The 23753-nt window shown below is 37.7% G+C and overlaps 1 protein-coding gene across 2 annotated transcripts in view; it reads right to left on the reverse strand.

Annotated features, from left to right (window-relative positions):
* Gpc5 (glypican 5) overlaps positions 1–23753 on the reverse strand; it is a 1283302-nt gene that overhangs the window by 21768 nt on the left and 1237781 nt on the right. The gene's annotated exons all lie outside the window — the stretch shown is intronic.

Raw genomic sequence — 23753 nt, forward strand, 5'->3', positions numbered from 1 at the left:
AGTATAGCCACAGGCAGGCATGGCTTTGGAACAGCAGCTGAGCTTTGCAAAAGCAGCTGAGCTTTGGAACAGCAGCTGGGAGCTTACGTCTTATCCACAAGTTGTAGGCAGAGAGACAGACTGGGTCTTTGGTGTTAGACTTTTGAAACCCCAAAGCCCGCCCACCAGTGACAAACCATGTTTAACAAGGCCAGACCTTCCAATCCTTCCCATAACAGTTCCAGCAACTAGGGAGCCAGCATCCAAATATATGAATCTATGAGGGCCATTCTCATCCACAGTGACCAAAGTAAATGACAAACATGTAAGTAATGGTGTTTGAGTGATTGTTGAAACATAAAAATAAATTAGGGACTTAATAACAGCTGTCATTAGGCTGCTTGAAAATAATTATCTAAGAATCAAAATTAAGGGGCTGGAGAGATGGCTCAGAGGTTAAGAGCACTGACTGCTCTTCCAGAGGTCCTCAGTTCAATTCCCAGCAACCACATGGGTGGCTCACAACCATCTACAATTCAATCTGGTGCCCTCTTCTGGCATGTAGACAGAACATTGTATATGTAATAAATAAATTAATATTTTAAAAAAAGAATCAAGATTATGGCTTGTGAGGTGGCACGGGGGAGAAACACACTTTCAGGGCCTAAGTTCAGAGTCACAGCACCCACACAAAAAACACTTTGGAAGGCTATGTACAACTGTAAAGGGTGTGGAGGGGTAGGCAGGAGGATTACCGGGTCCCAGGGGCCAGCTGGCATATGCGAAAAATGCCAGACTCCAGGTTCAGTGAGACTTGTCTCCAGGGAATATGAAATGGAGTAACAGAAGTTATTGCCTACTATTTTTATTTAGCCTCTACATGTATGTGATACACACACACACACACACACACACACACACACACTCACTCACACCACAAATTTCTAATGTACCAGTATGGTATAAAAAGAAATAAGAAATTTCAGTAAACTTTTTTTAATGAACATTAAAAATTCAAAGCTAAGCACTTTAAGAATTAATATAGAACACATACATTATACATACATTTAAAAATAGAGGACTAATGATATCTATAATGGAAATATGGAAAGAACTAATGAAAATTAAGACAGAATAAGCAAAATAGGCTATTAAACTGAAAACATGAAAATCAGATGTTAAAGCCATGTGGAAATAATTCACTAATCTCAAAATGAAATGAATTACATAAAAACAATAAATATACATCAGGTTTTAAAAATTGTAGCAACACACCAAAATGTAATGATATAGAGAGGATTAGAGGTTTGGAAAAATGTACTTTGGGCAAAAATATTTCCAAGTGATAGCAGATGTCATTATGATAATAAAAGGTGAAATGGACTGACGAATTGAAAAAGATAATAGTGAACATTATACAACGAGAAGTTATTTAATGAAGAGGTAACAATTCTGGGTGTAGTGATCATTCACTACTTCATCCAGTAACTGATGGAAGCAGCTGCAGAGATCCAGATCCAAACATGAGGCTGAGCTCCGGGAGTCCACAGAGATGGCCAGAATGTTATTTCTCAGTAATATGCTAGGCCCAGTCAAGAATTCTAGGAGATCAGAACTCCCATTGTCTTTTCAGTGCTGGCTTTTTATTTCCAGATGGCCTGATCATGGTAGGAAATGGCTCCAAGGCTCCCAGTTTGTGTAACAAAAGACATAGGCCCTCCCACCCACCCTGAGGGCTGGAAAGGCATGCCATTATGGAGTATCTGAGAACTTGAGTGCCTGCATTCTAGGAGTATCTCTAGGATTAAAGGAAATGTTCCCTATTCAGCACTTTATACATGATAATAGATGTCTTCTGCCAGTAACCCCACTTTTGAAGAGTTATTTAAGATGATTCTAGAATAAACTGCACTCTCCAGTATTGACTGAGAACCCTCCTGAGATGACCAGATGTCTCTGTCTCATCCTTTAACATCATTGAGTAGCTAGAACTTCCCTCATCCACACTCTCTCACTCAGGGTCGGACCCAGGGATGTTTGGCTAATTCTAATCACAACCCCAAAGACATCAGTCCAGAACAGATGGCTCCTGCAGCATACGACTGATACGGGCTGGACCCCAGCACTGTGTCTTTGTATATCAATTAAAGTACCATCAAGGCAATCTCCTTCAGACATGCAACAGGTTATTCAGATCCAGGAAATCATTGATTAATAATACTTTCCTTTTGGGTAATCCTAGGTTGATTTTCGTTGACAATTAGGCTTACTCATCACATCTGTCCATAGTGAAGACACTCCTCACATTGTAGTAAGTACTTAGGGCAACCTAATACATTTTTAAACTAAGTTTGTTAAGTCGATGACAATTCTTAGATGAAATGCTAGGCCTCATCAATAGTAAGATAGCTTGTATATTTATTTTAATCTTCTGACACTTATGAAGTTATGATCCTTAATACACCTATTCCAACATCTATAGGTTTTATCTAGTAACGAAATAAACACACTCAAATAAATAAATAAATAAATAAATAAATAAATAAATAAATAAATACACCCATAAATAAAATTGCCAGTTAATAGCTATTGTTTCATGTTGGTTACTTTTCTCATTGCTGCAAGAAAGCACTGAGAAGCAATTTGACACAGAAAGTGTTTTGTTTTCACCATTTTGCCAGGGTAGTGGTTAATGGTAGGGAAGGCATAAGGGTAGAAACAGCTCGCAGCTGTGGAGTACATGCCTTCTTGTATACGTTGTGCTGAACCAGGAAACAAAGAACAGATACCAAGAAGGGCTAGTCTGTAAAACTTCCAGGCCCAGGCCAGGAAACGACTTCTCAGGAAGCATTCCTTTGAGAGGTTCTACAATCTTCCAAAGCTGCACCATCAGCTGGGAACCAAGTGTTAAAAACACAAGACTCTAGAGAACACTAAATTACTCACTTCTTGTAGCTGAGATAAAAGACAGTGGGATAAAGACTTTAGTTTGGCTCATGATTCCAGTAAAGGGTGTCTAGAATGTTGTGAAAGGCATGGAGTCAGTTACACGAATCCAACAGATCACATGCAGAAAGCAGAGAGTATCCCGGAGGTGGATGAAGGCTATAAATCCGCCAAGCCCACAAATATTCAAAAACCCGAGTCTATGGAGGACAGTTCTCATTTAAACCACCACAAGGAATTCCACATTCCACCCAGTGTGTGTGTGTGTGTGTGTGTGTGTGTGTGTGTGTGTGTATTCTTGTAAACTATTCATAGGTAAGCCATTTATCAAAAGGGTCACATACTAAGGCCCAAGTAAGCAGCAATAAGTAGAAACTAATTTTCCATAAGAAATACAGAATTCTTGGCCACCTCACAATAAATTAAAAATCAAAACCAAAGAACTATGTTTTCCACAGCTTACCTCATCTTTGAATGTAAAACGAACCTAGATAATGGAAAACCAAAACAAGATGTTAGGCGAGCAAATTCAAGTACATGAAATGAATCTTTCTCTGGATTCTGAAGACTTATGGTGACCACCTTCAGTGTGGTGCTATTGCAACTTCTTCCTGGAGAGTCAATGGTCCTCTGGCTTGATTTCCAAGTATTTTCAGTTGAGGAAATACTCCTGAATCTTTGCCTAGTTGTGTGCAGAATTTGCATTTATTTAAACAACTCAAATTGAACTGAATCTGATGGTGTTCCTAGCTTTTACTTTTTTTTTCTGTTTTGTGGAATACTTCCTAAACTCAATTGTTCTGTATTTTTTATTGATATTTTCATAAACTTCAAATATTTTTCTCTAAACTGACCATTTGTTTTAGTTTTTGTTTCGGGCCACATAAACTCACCATTAAAGATTTAATTAATTACTCTTTCTAAGGAATTTCTGAGTAAACACTTCATTAGTAGATGTAAGATGAGTCGTTTATGTGCCATAAAGTTGGGGACTAAAAATGACTGGTACTTTGTGCGTGTGCTTCTGAGGTTACCAGGTAACAGTAATCTGACCCTAGTGCTTGCTGGGAGCCATATTTGTTAGCAGGGAACGTCTGACTGGAAAAACAAATTCCTCTACAATATGGTTATCAATTTCCCTGGCCAGTCCTAGCACCTGTCATCCCAGTATTGGGTGCTTCACTTGGGCCTCACTTATTTAGTGGCCTCCTAAGCTCCATTCCAAGCTGTTCTCTTTAATATCACCTGACTAATATACATCAGCTACTAATCATGAGAAATACCAGTTCTCAAGTGTGACTGAGGTAAACACGTTCTCTCCCCCTTCATTATTTCCTTAAACTATCCAACGGACAAGGAAGACAAAACGTAATGGATAACACCCATGGACCTTAATAGGAAAACACTCCTACGGGTCCACTGGCTTGTGTGTCCGCTAGGAGTCCCTACCAGCCTCCTGTTTGAATTTCCTCATTCTCTGGAACTTAAGGAACCTGAGGAGAGTAGGCATAGGTATATTCTATTTCATGGGTTTGGGTTTCCATGGCTTCATTGCGTCTCTCCTAATTCAGAAACCTGAACCTATCTTTCTTCTAGTTGAAGGCTTTGTTAGACCACGAGGGAGGAAGTGAGAGGAAACGAGAAAGGGAAGAGACAGGAAGAGGAAGCAAACCTCAGGCACAAGTCAGAAGTAGATGATGTCACAACGGATAACGGTCCTGAGGACAGAGACCAAAAGAGGAAACACAGAATACACCAGGTCAGGAGTGAAGTTTATCTCATTCCACAGAATTACTTTCATTTCCTCTTAAGCAGGGCAGAATTTAAGAGCTGACCATGCAGACAATTTGCCTGAAGATAATTTCCAGGTTATAAGAACTGTGGAAGCCAAGTAGAAGAATCAGGTTAGCAGCATTTAGTCCAGGTAGGAAGGGAGAGGCAGATAGGCTAATTTGCCTTCACACTAATACCCCATCCTTGATTATACCTGTAAGTCCGCAATCCAGAGATCCTGTCCACGATGTCACCTCCTTTCCACCACGCAGGACAGGAGAGACAAGAGCCCACTGTTTGAAGGAGGCAAGGATAACTGCAGGCTACGGCTTTTGAGGCATGCCTTCCATGATTCCCCTCCACTACCAGAGGGGACACTGCCTATTTGCCCATGTTTTGAGGGTTCCATGAAGCAAACGGGATTGAGCTTCCAATTTGCTCACTGCTTCACAGGACTCATTCTTCTTCTGTCTTCTGTGCTCCATCTGCTTTCTAGATTCCAAGATTGTTACTGCAGTCTCCTCCTTCCTCCACACTCAAATTTAGGTTTTCCGAGGGGAAAAAAACCCTATGGTATATTTTAGTAGGGTGTAGGAAGGGATATAATTAAATCTGCCTGATCAATCTGTCATCTTGATAGAAATGTTTCCAATATCCAGTCCCTGGAGCTCTGTCTAAATCTCAGGGCAGTAATTTACCTGTTGGGGATGGCACAGCTCACATTAGTGCCTGTTCTGAGTGACCAGTGTCCCTGCTGAAGATGCTAATTATTTTTGAGAATTGTTCCTGATGTGACTATTTTCATTACAGTTACTGAGCAATTTTTCATTTTTTTCAGGAATCTTAGTTTGCCTTACTAGCATCTTCACTAATTAATAATACATGATGCAAATCATCCACCTGTTTTAGAAAAGAAAGTATAAATATGCATGAAGATGGAATGGCTAGTCTGTTGGCTCCTGCATCACCTTACGGAAGTATATACTTGCCATGTAATTGGAAAGTTTAACGCAGTCAAAGAAAACATAACTAGGAGCTAGGAGGAGAAAGGTTGAGGATTGTTGTATTCTGAGTCTGTGTGTGTGTGTGTGTGTGTGTGTGTGTGTGTGTGTGTGTGTGTGGTGTATGTATTTGTGTGCATAGATATATCTGAAGCTGAGAAACTGTTACAGATGACAGTTTCTCAGGAGCTGTCCATCTTGCTTTGTGAGACAAGGTTATGGCATGGATGTGACATACCCCTCACAGGCTTACTGGTTTGAAGGCTTGATCAAAGGCTGGCCGCCCTGTTAGCAAAAGTCTGGAAATTCTAGGCCTTGTTGGAGGAAGTAGATCACAGTGTGTGTGTGTGTGTGTGTGTGTGTGTGTGTGTGTGTGTGTGTGTGTGTGTGCATGCCTGTGTATGTCGGGTGGAGGGAGAGGATGGGCATCATGAGGTTTTGTAGCCTGGCTCCACTTCCAGTTCACTCTTCTCTTGGTGAATTTGGAGGGAGAACCCGGCAGTTTCCTTTTTCCGATGCTGAGCCCACCCTGCTTATTACCTTTTCCTCCTCTCTAGAAGGAGTGCAGCACTCAGAACTGAAAGCCAAAGTAAACCCTTTATCTTGTAAGTTATTCTCATCAGATTATTTCATAATGCCACAGAGAAGGCAGTTTAGATGTAGGGCTCTTCCTGCTGTCTCTTCGTGACACTGGCATCATTGATTAGGCTAGGGTGGCTGGCCAGAGGACACCGGGGTTCACCTGTCTGAATTTCCCTAGCATTAAGACTACAAGCATATACCCTTGGGTATAAGCATGTCTGGTGTAATCCATGGGTTTTAAGGACAGGACTCAGGCCCTCATATTTGAGTGTCAAATGCTTTATTGATCAGGCTACTTGATTGACCTCCCTGATTTTTATGTATATTTTTATGTTAAAGTCATAATGCATATTTTTTAGATACTAGATAAGTAATGGACTAAATGTACATCATTATCTCTTTCAAAGTATTTCTTCTAAAGTTGCTGAAACAAGTAAAATGAGAACACTGATAAGGAAGTTTCCTCTTGATGAAAGGTGAAAATTAACTTCATATAAAACTGCTTCTGTTTTACTTCAGTAAATGAAGAATACTAAGTAATTAATCCCTATAGTCTAAACGTTTTCAAGATGTCTAAGAATGTTGTATAAGAAGGACCATTGATGCTTATGATGCTTATTAAATGGAAATGAATTATCTTAATTTGCATACCCTGTCCTTCAAATCTATCACAAAGCATTAAGCATTATATTTAACTACTTAGATCTCTAAATATTTTATTTTGTATTTAAGCAGAATGTCTTTGTTCAAATCAGAAACTTTCCCAAATTGAATAAATATTGCCGCAGTTGTCTCTGAGATAAATGTCAGTATGATTCAGACCCAGAAAACTTCTGCACTGATCACGTTGTCACCTCATGTTCTCATTCTAATATGACTATGGAAGTGCTACTATTTATTTACTGTGTGATACACTTATCATCTCTTTCATATGCATATGCATAATTTGCTTTGGGTTGAGAGACAGTATAAAAACACCAGGCAGAACTGGAAGGCAAGGACATCTTCAATCTGCAAACAAAAATCATGTTGATGTTGAAGACAATAAGATCACCTTGTTGATCCAGCATAGAAAATTATCCATTGTCATGCCACATCTCTTGGAAAGCATCATACACACTCATTGTCTCTCAAACTCACCATTTTTTAATTCCCTCCATATTTGTTCCCATGTGAACTTATTGTTTCCTGAATCGTGGCACATGCATGCTTAATAACAGTCAGGGCCATTCTTTCTCCATGTGCCTATACATCACAAAGTCAGAAATTTGTTAACCTAAGTGTGTTTAATTTCCTCTTGTCACAGACTAGACTACATTTTTCCATTTATATGTATATGACTTTCTTACATGTGGATTTATGTATTGATCTCATTTATTTAGTTTCATGACATTGAATGCTGTGAATAAACATATTCTTTTGGATATCACCTAGATATTCCTAGTACCAGGTACTTAATAGTAAGGTTTGAAGGTAGGACTTACTGTATTTATTTTTCTGTAGTTTTCACCAGAAGTGGTGGTAGGACCCAGGGTCTCATGTCAGATATGTGCTCAGCTACATATTTAGGTCTGGAAATAAATGTGGTGCATAAATAAGCACCTTTTTAGTTTCGAGCTACAAAAAGTTGTACGGTTAATGTTGGAAGACAATAGACTCCAGCAGGGAGGAGCTGAAGACATACCCCAGAAATGTGAGACACTCTTCATCACCGGGATTCAGTTGCCACATCTGTAAAAGCTGCACGATGCTAAGACAGTTGTGAATCACATGAAATTACAAATGTGAGAAAACCCTTTGTCATATTTTACACAAGACAAAAAGAAATATGCTTTTTGTTCGAATATCAGAGGCAGAAGCAGGCAGAGTGAACTAAATAGGAAAGTTCACTCAGATAACACTGACAGAACCAGCAACTGGATGCCAACCTATTGACTTCCAGAAGGTCCTAACCAAGGGGTTGACTGATAGCTCACTTCCAGAGAAAACAAGTGCATCATCCCAGAGCTAGTCAGATGTCAGACAACATACACAGAAAGCTAGAAGTCAGAGCCATTGCTGCCATCAAAGAATTATTACAACAAATTAGTTCAGCTGTCTGTAAAGAACTTATCATCTCAAAGTTCACAAAAGATGTGTGGGATGAGACCCCACAATAAGTGGCCCTTGGCTCATGGTGAACAAACAGTCTGTGAGACCCATGCTGAAAAAGCACTGACAACATACAAAGGAGGAAACCTGCCCACGGCATATGTTGCCTTGACAATATGCGGTAAGACTTTCTTCCAGAAAGTTTCCAACATAGGTTTTTTCTCATAGCTCAGTAATGTAAAGTAACCCGCAGATTATAAGAAGTATTTCAAATGTTCTGATTTAAAATAAGAAGCTGACAATACTTGGAAGAAGGTTTCAGCATAGAAAGAGGGAGAAAAATCAGTGTCATATATGCAAGCCAGAAAAAAAACTAGAATCTAGGAATATGGAGTTGGAGGATATTGCTCAAGAGATTAAGGAGTACCCAAGGGAAGTGGGAGTCCAAATACCTACATTCCATAAATGGAATAAAGACAGCCACACAGTTATAGCACTAATTGATAAATCATTAGACAAAAGTGGGGAAATGGGGATATGTATCTTAAGACCTTAGGTACATATTTAATTTCCTTCAACTTCTGGATGAAATATCTACCATGTATATTCTTGGGAGAAAAAAAAAACCTTACAGTCTGCTGTTTTGTAAAACTTGTTTTCTTAGGTGAAATAAAGTTCAAGTAGCTTGTGCAGATAAAGCTTTGAGAAGTGATCTAAATATTAGTTAAAACAACTTTATTGTCACACAAAAGCAGTTAGAGCAGATGGCCCACATTATGCATATGATAAAGGTCTCTCGTAACAGCCTCACCAATATTCACTTGTTGATGGAACACCAGAGCTGTGACACAAGCTGACAAGATCTGGCATGTTAATATTCTATTCCTGGCTCAGTCTGAGGTGTGTAAGTAGAGCTGGGTAGGATCACAGAAAACATTACAGCTATGAGATTCAATTAAAGTAAGGAGAAAACAAATCTCACAGTCAATATCAAACTCATACCCAAAGTATGCACTTTCCTAAATTATTGCCTTGAGACGTGCCTTTCTATGCAATGTAGTGCCAACATTATCTGTAAAATTTACACCCAGCTCAAGTGAAAAGAATCCGTAGATTCCCAATTTAGAAAATGGATTCTGATTACAATGTTAAACTAAACGTGAAAAAAATGTCAAACTATGTACATTTTATGGTTAGAGCTAAAATAAACCAAAAACAAAGAAAGAAATGATATGACTTATAACATTAAAAGTATGATTATACTAATATGAAGGACCATTTAGTCATCAGGGTAAAACCTTTCTGGCCAGGAATTCACAGAGATGAAGCTATTGTTGTATTTTATGTGAGTGAGCGGCCGGATACCCAGGGAGCTGAGCAAACATTCCTTGTGTCTTTTTGTTCTGTTGCTTTCATATAACTCTGACATGCAAGAACAGACTGGGTAGAGTACTCTGCTGTCCTACTGTGAGGAGTGCATACACAATCAGTGCACGACCTAAGTAGGAAACAGTAAGAGGAACATTTCCTTGTCTTTAAACTGGGATTGTGTCTCCAGTCTGTTGACTTTAGACAAACTGGAGAAATGTCATTGTTTCTCCAGGATTTCATCTTTGAAATCTTGAATTTATCCTACAGTTATTAGGATTCTTGAATTTATCCTAAAATTATTAGGACTTGTTAGCGTCTATAATTCTGTGAACCAATGATGTAATGATGTTTTCTCTCTCTCTCTCTCATTCATGAATCCACATTTTCCCATTTCATTCTTAGGTGACATTAGTCTTTAAGTCTTTAGTATTCTGAAGCAAGTTTCTAGTTCACAACAGTGTGCTTGAACACATCTGTTTATGAGTATTTTAGTGTTCATTGTGGTTCAGATCTCAACTGTCTCCTAATACTCGTGTGTTCAAGCTTTGTTCACAGCTAATACACTATTGGGAGATGTTGGAACTGCTTGGAGTTTAGATTCAATCAAAGGAAGTCAAGTCATTGGAGGTGTATCCTTTCTTTTTATCTTTGTCATCCAAGAGGTGAGCAGACTCTGCAGCCAACATTCCTATCATGGTGTGCTTTGCTAGAAGTCCTGCAATGCCAAGGGACAATGATCCCAGTTTCTAAAATGATAGCCAAAAACGAATGCTTCTTTCATTTAAGATGTTTAAGGAATTTTCTATTAACAGAGGGAAAGCTGTCACTAATTTTGTGATGAACAACAAGTAACTGAAGGCATTAATGAAATCCCTGAGGCAAATTCTGCTTCAGTTGATTTAGGGAACATATCAGATTGTCTCAGAAGGTGGTAGTAATACTGATGAGAATGAACACAATTACAGATTGGAATCTGCTTCCACAAACATCATGCAAGGCAGGAGATAGAATAGTTTTGTTTTATTTTCTTAAGAATTTTGTTTTGTTAGGTAGGACTTTGTTCAGTTTTATTAGTCTTTTAGTCATTTTTGTTATGCTAAATATAATATGGCTGTCTCAAACTTGGCTTAATACAATTTTATTTCATTAGTATGTCATGGGAAAGTATGCCGTCTATGGCATAGTGTTATGGCAGCATTTAAACACCCCAAATTAATATTAATGTCATATTTAGATTTTATAGATAAGATACAGTACTGTTGTAACAAGAAATAAGCTTTATATTAGGATTTGTAAGTACAAATTGTATGCCGGTTAAATAGAAACTACTACTGTAGGATTTGAATGTAACAGGAAGTCTCACTGATATCACACGATAATTTCTTTTTTTTTTTTCAGTTTTTTGAGAACAGGGTTTCTCTGTATTGTTTTGGAGGCTGTCCTGGAACTCGCTTTGTAAACCAGGCTGGCTTCAAACTCACAGAGATCTGCCTGCCTCTGCCTCCCGAGTGCTGGGATTAAAGGTATGTGCCACCAATGCCCGGCCTCACACGATAATTTTGTACAACACTGATTGCTTCACTTACTAAAGGACATTTAATTATGTAGAGCACACATGACTCAACATAGACCTTTCTGCTTTTAATATGAAATATCTGACCATTCTTTTAAATGGTAAAGAAATTCGTTTCAAAGAGATTGTGCACACAGATTCAGAATGAGAAGTTCTACATTAGACTCACAGTTATTTGGCCTATATATGCTAGAGAATCTAGTAGGCTAATAGGCATGCATTGACACTGAGACTATTTAACAGATTTAGTTAGTAATCAGAGCCATGAGAAACATGCCATTTAGAGTTGGGATTCTATTGTGAGTCAAAGTGAACCCTTTACTTTAAAATTTTAAAAATACATATATTAAAAATTTAAGACCCTCTAACTCAAGTGAGGTACTTTTTGGTACATCTGGGTAATAAATGAAACACAATTGCACTTTCTCAGGCAGAGTACTTCATATCAACTAAAACCTACTCCCTAAAGGCTGAAAACATGGCTTTAGTATCCACCCTGTGTCATATCAATAAAATGTGTTCTGGGGATATTGCTTTAGCATTCTTTAAATGTAGGAAATTTTCCACTTTTAAAGGAGCTTCCCCGCCAATTTTTACTTTTAGAAATACCTAATAACAAACTGTATAAACTTTCTTCTTGTTACCACAATATATTCAGTTTCATTAAAGATCAAAAATATAAATTATGAGGTTTTCTGGCAATCCAGTAGTTATTATAATGAATTTCTTTAAAATTTGCTGGAAAGGACATATACTGCTCTTACTTACAAATATGCACCTTGTTATTGTTCAGTTTGATGAGCACTAATGTGCACAGAGGTAAATGTGACAACTTACATTTGATTTCCTCACTACATAGACACACACAATATGGAAATTGTGCCAATGTTTATTGCCCTCTAATGTTTGGAAGGCAACTCTTCTTATATCTCTTAGATCTATGTTGGATTGCATTTATTAGTATTATTTACTACATTTGTTAGTATAAATCCTTCACTTTAGTATACATTCATTGTCTTTCTATCAAGTTCTAAGAAATGCAATATGTAGATGTTTATATATCAAATACATTTGTTCATGCAGGCTTTAGAGATTGCACTTGCCATAGCTTTCAAATTATAAATTCATATATTTAAGAAGGCTCATGGTTTGAGTCTACTGGCTCACTTTTGTGAACATTTGTCCCTAGTTGAAGGCCTTGTTTTAAAAAGGCTGTGGAATATTTAGGAGGTAGAAACATATTGCCCGCTGGGTCCTTCTTATCTCTTGCTCCAATTACCAGCTGAGTTGCTCTGTTGTAAGAACATTTACCCAGAGTGTCATGGCCCTTCCTGCCATGGTGAACTATGCTCTCTGAACTGTGAACCAAGTAAATTGCTTCTCTCTTGAGTTGCCTTTATTGCTACAGAGGAGAAAACACCAGTACAGGAAAACAGTATCAAGAAAGTGCCCTTTCCCTGTGGTAAACATTCCATGAGGTTCTTGGGCCTTTGAGACTAGCTCTCAGAATGGATTTGGAGAAGTTCTCCAATGCTGTGAAAAGAGCTTACGAGAGTATTGTGGAGGGGATGCAGGCAATCACCGCGCCACAAGCATGTAGACAGTAGAGGCTGTGCATGCATAACTCCAGAGTGCAACACAGGCTGTTTCAGAAATTGAAACATGGGGGCAGGGTTGCAGTAGACATGGTGGGATTTTGAAGTTGCCAGGACTGTGTGACGTCTCTGAGGGAAAGCTGCAGTCCTCAAGTGAAACTGACCCAAGAGGGAGCCGGTGTGGACTGGAGGTGGCAGAGTGGTGGCGTTGAGCTCAGATGATGCTGGCAATGCTCCAGATGCCAGACATTGTTTTCCCTGCCAGGTTTTGGTCTTTTCTTGGTTCAGCCCTCAGTGCTATCCTCCTGTTCTTCTCTTTTGGCATAGAAATATTTATTTTGTGTCATTATATATTGTATCTAATGTATTTAGTCTAATTTCAGTTTAGTTTTGTTTATAGGTGTTCATGGATATGAGTCACCCTAAATCTCAGAGGAGACCTCGGGCTTTTAAATAGCATCCACACTACTAAGATCACAGGGGCCTTTGAACTTAGACTGAGTATATTTTACACTGTCGGATAGACTGAACCTGTGGGAACCAGGGACAGTGTTATGGTCTACGCCTGAAATATCTCCCCAAAGGCCCATTCATATGAGCACTCCATCCCCAGTTAATGGTGCCATTGTGGGAGGTTGTAGATCTTTAGAAGGCAGGGCAAGCTGGAGGAAGTGCACCCCTAGGGGTAGATCCTTGGGGCCACATTACCCTTGCTTTCTTTGTACTCACCCAGGTACTATCTGTGGAGTTCTGCAAACACTCACATATTGGGAAATTTTCCTTACATTCTTTTCCACCAGGATATATTAGTCTTTTGGAGTCTGTGGGCTAACATAAATCCTCCTCCATTAAGTTGTCTCTGTTAGGTATTTCTGTCATGATGACAAGTGAAATAATTAACAGAAAAAGTAAAAAAAAAATCCACTGGCTTCATGTTGTAAACTTCTTACATTCAGTGCCATAGTATGTGATGATGAAGTGAGTATAAACATTTGCCTAAGTACACAAAACCAAGGCCAGAAAACATACAAATCTGTACCCACCCACGCAAACACAGACAAATGCCCTCACATGAGTTGTCCTTGTAAGTGTGATGAACATTAGTAAGGAAACCTGTTGTATCTTTAAGTTTCTGTTTTGTTTGGCTGAAGTTAGGTCTTTGACAAGTTTCTGATATGCCCCTTCCAGGGAACTGTCACCTTCTGTAAGGATGGATCCAGGTTTATTTCAGTGTTTGCCTTATGTGACAAATTAGCTTTAACAGAGCATTAGAGAATATATCACATTTTTACAGAAGGATCAGCTTTCTGGCAGCAGAATTATATCCCATAGTGCATTTCTCTACCCCTGATAATGAAACAATTTCTTTTCGTTGTAAATTATTTGTGAGAATCAATATGCAATAGAATTGCTGATAAAAAGCAAAGTTCCTGGGAAAGGACAGGGGTAACACTCACAAGATAAACCCAGTCTGATCCCCAACTACCTTCCTTAGGGATTCCTAATGTCCATAGTCTCCTAATGAGGGTTTCTGTGCAAATATCACCCCAGTGTTATCTAACTCCATCAGCCTGCACTGAGATTCAGAGTATATGACTGCCAAAAAGCCAGAGGTGTGTGCTGCATGAGTAAGCTCTTTACCTGATCCTCAGACTCTACCTTCAGTACAAAGAAAGACAACTTTGGGTTGTTATTCTGGAAACATAAGTGTTTTTAAGATGGCTAAACCATGTAGTTATATGAGTTCTATAATTTTCTTGCCTGTCACTTAGCAACATTTGTGACAGATTTAGCCAAATTATAGCTGTTGTTGTTTCTTTTTCCCTCAAAGGATTAAGATGGTGTCACACATGTGTAATACTTAGAAGCAATGAGTGATAGATGGTGAAGGAACCAAGAATGCCTTATCTCTTTAGACATCATGATTGCAGAACCACCTTTTTGTGCTATTCATGTAGGATTCTCTCAAATAGCAAAAGTGTGGAGGGATGCTGCAGGGTTTTAAAAGTGCCTTTGCCCATTTTTTTCTTTTTTTGGTATGGAACTCAAGTGTGCAAAGTTAGAGTATTTGGTCTTCTTTCTGCTTTTACTGATCGTGATTTTGACATTGATTAAGCATAGGCAGAGATGTACTTTGATGAGTTTAAGTAAACACAAATGGACACAAATAAGCACAGCTTAATTAGTGTTTACAGAAGGCTGTGAAGACTGAAACAGTAGCCTTAGTTCATGGATGTAAGAAACTAAGTAGAGTTTAGTATTAAAAAAGAAAAGCAATTCAGCAAGATCTGTAAAGTTTAAGATAGACAAGAGTATGAGATAGGATAGGAGAGCAAAGAGACAAATGAAGGGTACAGTTTCCCACTATGCTATGCAAGTATGTAAGTTATTAGGACAATGCATATTATAATTATGAGGTCTAATTTCAAATGCTAAAAAATAAGAGACACTGCTGCTCCTTGAATCGTTATAATCCCAGGGAAAAGAAAAACATGTCCAGAATGTTCTAGTTGAAAATACCTACTTGTTGAAGGAATTACTAAGGTAGTAGGTTTATGGGAGCTCTGATGACTCCATCTTGGTCGGATGGGTCAAAAGCAGACACTTGGCTTGCTCAAGCTTTGCTGAAATAGGACAAACAGGATGTTTTGACAAGAAAAACAGCACCCATGTTACCTCTTGGAAAACAGATGTTTTGATGCAGTTTAACTGTTCCCCGAAAGGGAGGTACCTTCAGATGAAGAAGTCTGTAGCAATGTTGCCTATTTCTGGGCTCTATATAGGCACTGAGCAGAATAAACTCAGGGCAGCAGTACTCATTGACAGTCCTCCCATGTACAACCTTTTTGTATATTTGTTTTTTCTTTAATCCTCACGCCTCATTTCAGATGCTGTTCCACAGGTCAACTGGATCGGACATAGATCTGTGTGACTCCACTGGGTTTAATTTCCTCTTATACTCACCCCCCAGGCATAACATGATGCAAAATCTTTCTTACTTGTTTGTCTCAGTTTTGAATAACAAATTATCATGTAAAATTGTATTTTGATAATTATTTTACCTTAGCCACTGTTTTCTGGTATCCATATTTGCTGATGCTCATAGTTCTGCTTTTTTCTAACTGTAGATCTGTCATAGATAATGCCTTTTTCTTTCCTAATTGCACTATTATTATTATTATTTTAATCATTGTTTATCTTTCATTTATATATCTATTTATAATTGTGTGTGTGTGTTTATGGATGTCACATCCTTTACACAAGTAGAGGTCAAACAAATTGAGGAGTGGATTTCTCCTTCCATCATACGGGTTTTCAAGCTTAGTGGCACGACATTTTATCTGTTGAGCTACCTCACTTGGCTCTGACCTGGCTGATGACTTCTAACGTCTTTTCCTTAAGGTAACCGTGATACTGATAGACATATTTATTTTAAGCTGGGATTAATAAATATGAGCCTTCATTGTATCTCATTATACTTGATTTTGTATGCAATGTTTGCTTTCATTTTCAACCTAGGCTGTTCTTTATAACAGGGATGTTAGATATTTCCATTCTCTCTTGTAAGCCTGGAAGTCTGTTTCTAATAATCCATTTCTTCTTATTTCTGAATTGACATTTGACAGTTTTTAAACATCCTATCTCTTTGCTTAAAACACTGTTTAACTTAATTTGAACTATCCCACTTGATTAGAATCTATTCAATTATTTGATATATCAATTTAATAAATATGTTCTTTTCATATGATGTTTAATTTTTACAAAAACTTACTTTCATTTTTATTTATCTATTTTTAAAATTTATTTTCCTTCCACCCTGCTTCCTATCTCTCCCTCCACTCCCCTGCCTCATCCACTCCTCATCTATTTCTGTTCAGAAAGGGAAAGCCCCACATGAATTGAGCATGACATATCAGGTTTCAGTAAAAACTAAGCACCTCCCTTTCTATTAAAGCAGGGCAAAGTAAGCCAGTATGAGGCCTAGGTTCCCAAAAGCCTAGGGATAATGCCTATTCCTACTGTTAGGAGTCCCACAAGCAGATCAAGGAACACAACTGTCATTTATATCTAGAGGGACCAGTGCAGTCGCATTTAGGTTCCCTGGTGTTCAGCTCAGACTCTGTGAGCTTCTATGGGCTGAAGTTAGTTGTTCCTGTGGGTTTTCTTGTGATATCTTTGACTGCTCTGGTTATTACAATCCCTCCTCCACCTCTTTAGCAGGATTCCCTTGGCCTAATGTTTGGTTGTGGGTCTCTGCATCTGTTTCCATTAATTAGTAGACAAAGGCTCTCTGTTGACAACCAGGGTAGTCACCAATCTATGAAGAATACTTTTCACCATCTGATGATCATATTTACTGAATTTCTTGTTATGTCTCCTTTTATTTTCAAGGATACATCACTGCATTGTATTCTTGATAATTTGCATAGATGTTCTCACATGCCTAGGGAATCCAGTGTGAATAATTCTGTGGCATCTAATTGAGGGAGTGGTTCTCTAGGATGGCTTTGTTTGTTTCTGCTTGAAATGCAGAGGCATCATCATGGGGGTTCCTGGTTATACCAGTAATGAGATTTGAAATGCTAAATTACATTTGATTCATGTTCATGCTTAAAACTTTCCATTTGTCCTACATTTAATTTCCAGTCAAAAACAACCTCCCTTGTAGCTATCTGTGATGCCAAGTTGATTTTTTGTTCCAGGTCTCTCCATTAATGATTCCAGTCCTGAATCCACTCTCTACAAAGATCTTATTTTAAAAGGTAGAACTCACATATCAACAACATGCTTCTTAAAATAAGACCTCAACAATTACAACAACTGTTGACATCTCAAAGAAGATGGAGGACATCTCAAGGGGCCCAGCCATAGATGAAAGCTACAAGCAACTAATAACTTATGAAAGAGGGACAGTTTGTCTTTCCAAGAAATAAGCCCTCTGATAGGTATTCAATAGCAAGTGGTTGGCTCTCAAAACATCCACAAGAGGGCAGCAATGAACAGATTCCTCAGATATATATATATATATATGTATATGTATATGTATATATATGTGTATATATATATGTGTGTATATATGTATATATATGTGTGTGTGTGTGAAAGAGAGAGAGAGAGTAGGGAGAGAGAGAGTGTGTGTGTGTGTCGAGGAAAAGGATCCTAAAATTTTAGGGATCAGGGCAGACGTGGGAGGGGTATGAGTGGATATGAGTCAGAGGTTGATGTAATTATATATTAATTAGATAAATAAATAGCGATAAAAGAGATTTATAGTTTATAAAATACCCTGGGAATTTAGTAATGAACACACACATTTTTGCTTTTTACTAGAACGGACAACTAAATTGCCACAAATGATCTATGATATCTGAATGCCTAGTTAATATTTTAGATTATTGATGGTATGATAACTAATGTCATCCCTTAGTTGTTCTTTGAAATATTGTTGAGTGGAATGATATAGTGTTAACAGAGAAATGTAAATTATATACATTAAATACGTGCGACCAGGAAGTGACCATCCTTATAGATAGCGATCAGTGCACATAAGTTCATTATAAGCTTCTTATACATCTCCATACATTTGGTGTTCTACACAATAAGTTTCTATTTGTTGTAATGCAATGAAGCATAGCCTCAAATTCTTAATTTTTTTGCTTCAGTCTCCTGAGTGAAGAGATTATAGGTACTCAGCCCCCACACCAGCCTAATAAGCAATAAGATAATTTAAAAAAATTGAGGCAACAAATGATTGTAATAAATAAATAATTTTAAATACTATACTTTAAAAAAAGAAAGACAACACTTGCTTCCTTGGAAAACAGTCTTTGTGTGAGCTTTAAACTGTAATGACAAAATACCTTGAACAATCCACTTGTGTGTGCAAGGCTTTATTTTGGCTTATGGTTTCAGAGGTTTGGGTCCATTGATGTTGGCTGGGTGACTTTATGACATGAATATGGTAACAGAAAATTGCTTACTTCAAGTTACCCTGAAAAGAGAATGAGAAAGAAAGACTAGTATCCCAATATCCCTCTGAAAGGCACATTCCTGATTACACCACTTCCTTCCTTTATCCCAAATACTGTTTCTACTTCCTTTGAATTACACCACAGGCTAGTGACAAATTCTTTGGTATGTGGCTTTGTGAGGAACATATAAGATCCAGACAATAACATTTCTATTGCACGATCTAGCATGTTGAATATAAAACTAGATTTAATGATTGTAGTAGACTATATTAATCTAATGATTTGCCTAATGAGATTATTTAACACACATATCAATGAATTATCAGATATTAAATAATAAATGAAGCATAGAGTCCAGAAGAAATGTATCACAATAGCCACTGTAGAGAGGGCATCCTCTGCAGATAATATATTCAAGAAACAAACAAAATAAAATTGTTAGGACTTATCTATTGATTTAGAAAAAGAAGGGTACACTATTTGTTATCTGTACACTAACAATGAAAATCTGAAAAGAAACTAAGAAAATAATTCCTCTTATAATAGCATCAATGACAACAAAACCCTTATTGGTTACTGTAACCAAGGCAGTGAAAGACTAGGACAGTAGGAAGGCCTCTTTTGCTTGTCAACTGGAAGGTGCAATATTATTAAAATACTCATTATGTTAACTGAGAGTGAATACAGATGTAATCCCTACAAAAAAGTCCACCAGCATCGCTATTGTAAACACACACACACACACACACACACACACACACACACACACACATACACACACACAAATCACTAACTTAATATGAATTCTTTAGGGCTCAGATTCCCAAACAAATTTTACAAAGAACAAAAATAAAGGGCTAACATTTTATACATTTTTAGACATCTTACAAAGTAAAATTCACTGAAACAGTCTGAAATGTATGTAAGTACATATAATCATCAAAGGCTTCATTAAAGATTTAGACAGACGCCTTTGAGAATATGATCCAATTATTTTTATTAAATATGCCAAAATCACTCAATAGGGAAAAACAATGTCTTCAATAAAGGGTATAAAAAGCAGAATATCATATCCAGAAAGGAAGGTGTAATCCTAAACATTAACCAAAACAATGAAAAAGAATCGCCACCCCCCAAAAACAGCCTATGATGCAGTAAATCCCTGCATGAAAGACTCCAAAGTATAACAATACCCAGGGAAATAAATAGAAAATCTTCCAGATATGAACTTGGCAGTGATTTAAAGCAGAGACCACCAACAGACTTAAAGTCTATACAACTTAGAAAAATGTTGTGTATGAGGGGTCAAAATCAATAACATGAAAAGTCATGTTCCAGAATAGGGAGAAATCTGTGTATCCATAACTGATGCAAGGTTAATAGCCAGTATATAGGGAGAACCAAAGTCATCCAACAAGCAGATTATCAAACAACCTGATTAAAGAGGGGCCACTAGATTTTTCTTTTTTAAAACAATACATAACTGGGCAATAATAAGAAGTAGGTGCATTACATCACTAGCAAGAGAATAAATATAAATCAAAACAATGATCAGACACCATCACATTCCAACAGTATAGCTTTTATCACAGTAACAGAAAATAACAAGCGCTGATAGGGAGGCAGATAAAGTTGGTCTCTCGTGCTCTGTGGGTACAACTGTAAAATGTTGCAACCGCTGTAGAAAACAATATGGATGCTCTTTAAAAGTTTAAACATGTACCATATGATTCAACAGTCTCACTTCTGGATACTTTAAATGAATAGACAGTGGATTTCAAGAAGGTGATTGACATTCTTGCTCATAGTACAAGTGTATATGATACAGGAGTAAGAAACAACATCCATCAAGATGTGGTGTGCATCTTGGTACTCAATGGAATCTTCTTCAGCTTTCCATTGAAAAATAAATTTTGGCACATGCTTCATATAACATCTCATAACAATTGAAGACCTTATACTAATCAAAATAAGTCAACCAGAAAGATCTATAATGAAAAAAGCAAAAATAAAAACTAACAAATAGGAAACTATTACATGTTTAAGATTTGATTACAGTAGTCAAGATCATCTAAACAGAGCATAGAACAGAGAAATTAATTGGGCTGGGAGAGGAGGAAGAAGAAAATGTGTTCTAACGTATACTGAGACTTGTAAGATCTATGTTCTAGAGCTCTGTTTACAAATAATATATACCGATGCTACTAACCTCTAAACTTAAACATAGTTATGGTAGTATAATTTGCATTATATGTTGTGTATTACAAGATGGCACTTTTAAGGCAGAGAAAGGAAAATTACTAAGAAAATTTGCAAGAATTTCTTCTACCAGCTCACCAGCCAACAAGCATAATTTTGAGTCACTGAAAGGTTTCCTATTTTGTAAATGTCTTTTATGTAACACACATCCACATATGTCTTTTCAGTGTTTAGTGTTACAATTCATGTAAATTTTTTCTCACAGATGGTCACACACTGAAGACAACACTGTGTTTAGGCAATGAATGCTGTAATATCATGACATTCCTCACTTGGTTAAATGGCACTTGCCAAGTAGCTTGTATAATCACCTCTGGTCTCCCAGTGTAAAATATTTCTTTTCTGGTTACAGTTTTGCATCACATTTAGCAAGAATTGTGCATATAATGATGCAAATAGTTGTGAATTACGGCGGTGAGATTGCCAAGAATGACTACTGTGTTGAATTTAAAACACAAGTTTCTCAGCAGCTTGTGGTCTCCTGGTCCTTCAGGAATAATTTCTAGAATTTTTCCACATGAGATTTGAGTAAAATAGTGTCTCAGTTCTTATTGTCAGTTACTATATTTATGGTATTGCAATGTGAATTTTTATACACAATCACATTTCTCTGAAATTCCCAGTTGTGTGTGTACACTTTCTTTAGTCTTTCCTTATACTCTCAGACATGCTATCCCTCACTGTGTTTTTACATTTCCTTCAGTCTTTCCTTATGGGTTTCAGACAAGTTAATCATGTGTTTTGAGCCTCTCATCAGACAATCTGTATGCGAAGATCATGAGTAGTTTCAATTGTTTTCCCTTTTAAAATGTAAACTTTAGTGTTTAAGTTCTATTCAGGTTTTCTTGAGCATGATAATTATTGACGCATTATCTGACATTTCTAAGGAGTAGGTTTGCCTTTTGTGTTACAGAGAGGTATCAGGGATAAATCTAAGTCATTCAAAACTAAAGCATGGGGGACCTAGAATTGTCATGTGAAGATTCATATTATCCCTCTAGTCTCAGTGTCTCCTTTACTTTCCATTCTTTCTGGAACATTCTCCACTTTTCATGTTCTGACAAGTTATACACTATTAAAAGGGAAACATCCCTTTGTAGAGACCTCATCTTTTTGCTTTTAAAGATTTTCCCCATGTTGCTTACATCTACTGTCTTAGGATAAAGTTTATATCTGGGCTTACTTTCCTCAGTGTGGGTATTCCTCTACAAGTGCAACACATAGAATCTCAGTTGCCTTAGCAAGTATGGATGCAAAAAAATGCAGGTAAAATCTACTGGGCAAATCAATGCATTTTCTCCAGACATCCTCATCTATGAATCAGTCTTTCTAGTTGCTATTGTCTCAATGACTTTCTTTTACCTTCAAGTGTTGGGGGATTTACAATTATTAACTTATTTTCTGTCCAAGTGGGAGAGGTCTCTGGGTGGAGAGGTCTCTGCTGCTCACAATTCTATTCCATAGAAAAAACAGGTTCTTTTTTTTTCCTGATAACTCCCACCCATATAATTCTGCTTAAAGGTACCTTAGTACTCGAATTTCTTTCAATCAGTAATCTGCATCTGATTATCTTTTTACTTCCAGGATATATATATCGTTGATGCCATCCCAATTATTTATTTATCTCCTGTAAATAATGTTACCCTTGAGTCTGGAAGCTTATAAGCTTTTTGTTTTATTTTTTATTCATTTTACATACCAACCACAGTTCCCCCTTCCCCCACTCCTACCACTTCCCCTCTTCCCTCCAATCTGTGTGTTTCCCCCCCCCCCGCTGCCCCCCTGTCTACTCCTCAGAAAGAGTAAGGTCTCCCATGGAGAATCAACAAAGCTAGGCACCTTCATTTGATTCATGACCGAGACTCTTCCCCGCCCCCCCACCCCCGCACTGAGGCTGAACTAGGCTTCTCACCATATGGAATGAGCTCCAATGGCCAGCTCATACACCAGTGATGGATCCTTATCCCAATGCCAGTGGTCCCACAAACAGACCAGGCTATACAACTGTCACCCACATGCAGCAAAGACGTCTAGCAATAGTGGAGAGGGTTCCTGAGCCAGCCTTTTCATACAATTAAATTGGTGACTACCTTAACAGTCATCACAGAACCTTCATCCAGTAACTGATGGAAGCAGATGCAGAGATCCAGAGTCAAGCAACAGACCAAGCTTGGGTGAGGGAGGAGGGAATATATGAGCAAGAGGGCTGACTAAGCCGGTGACAAGGAAACCCATAGAGACAGCTGACCTGGAATCCTAGGAACTCACCTACTCTAGACCAACAGCTAGGGAGCCTTCATGGGACTGAACTAGGCCCTCCTCATGTCTGTGACAGCTGTAAACTATTGATTTTAGCTTCAATATCAAAAAATTCTTCTTTCTAACTGTATTCTTGGCCTTAATCTCTCTTGCAACTTTTAATGAAACTACTTTTCTATTTATTTCCTGTATTTAGTAATTCTTCTTTTGTGCCTTCATTTCTTTCTGAACATCTAGTTATTCTCTGGACATATCTTCCCAACTCTTATGTTTTATTATCATTTTTATAGGCTCATATTTGAGGCATTTCTTGAGTATGAAGGTCACCTTATGCTTTCCAAGGTTGTTAATT

The sequence above is a fragment of the Mesocricetus auratus genome, unplaced genomic scaffold (genome assembly GCF_017639785.1).
Source record: "Mesocricetus auratus isolate SY011 unplaced genomic scaffold, BCM_Maur_2.0 Super-Scaffold_2245, whole genome shotgun sequence".
Taxonomy (NCBI): domain Eukaryota; kingdom Metazoa; phylum Chordata; class Mammalia; order Rodentia; family Cricetidae; genus Mesocricetus; species Mesocricetus auratus.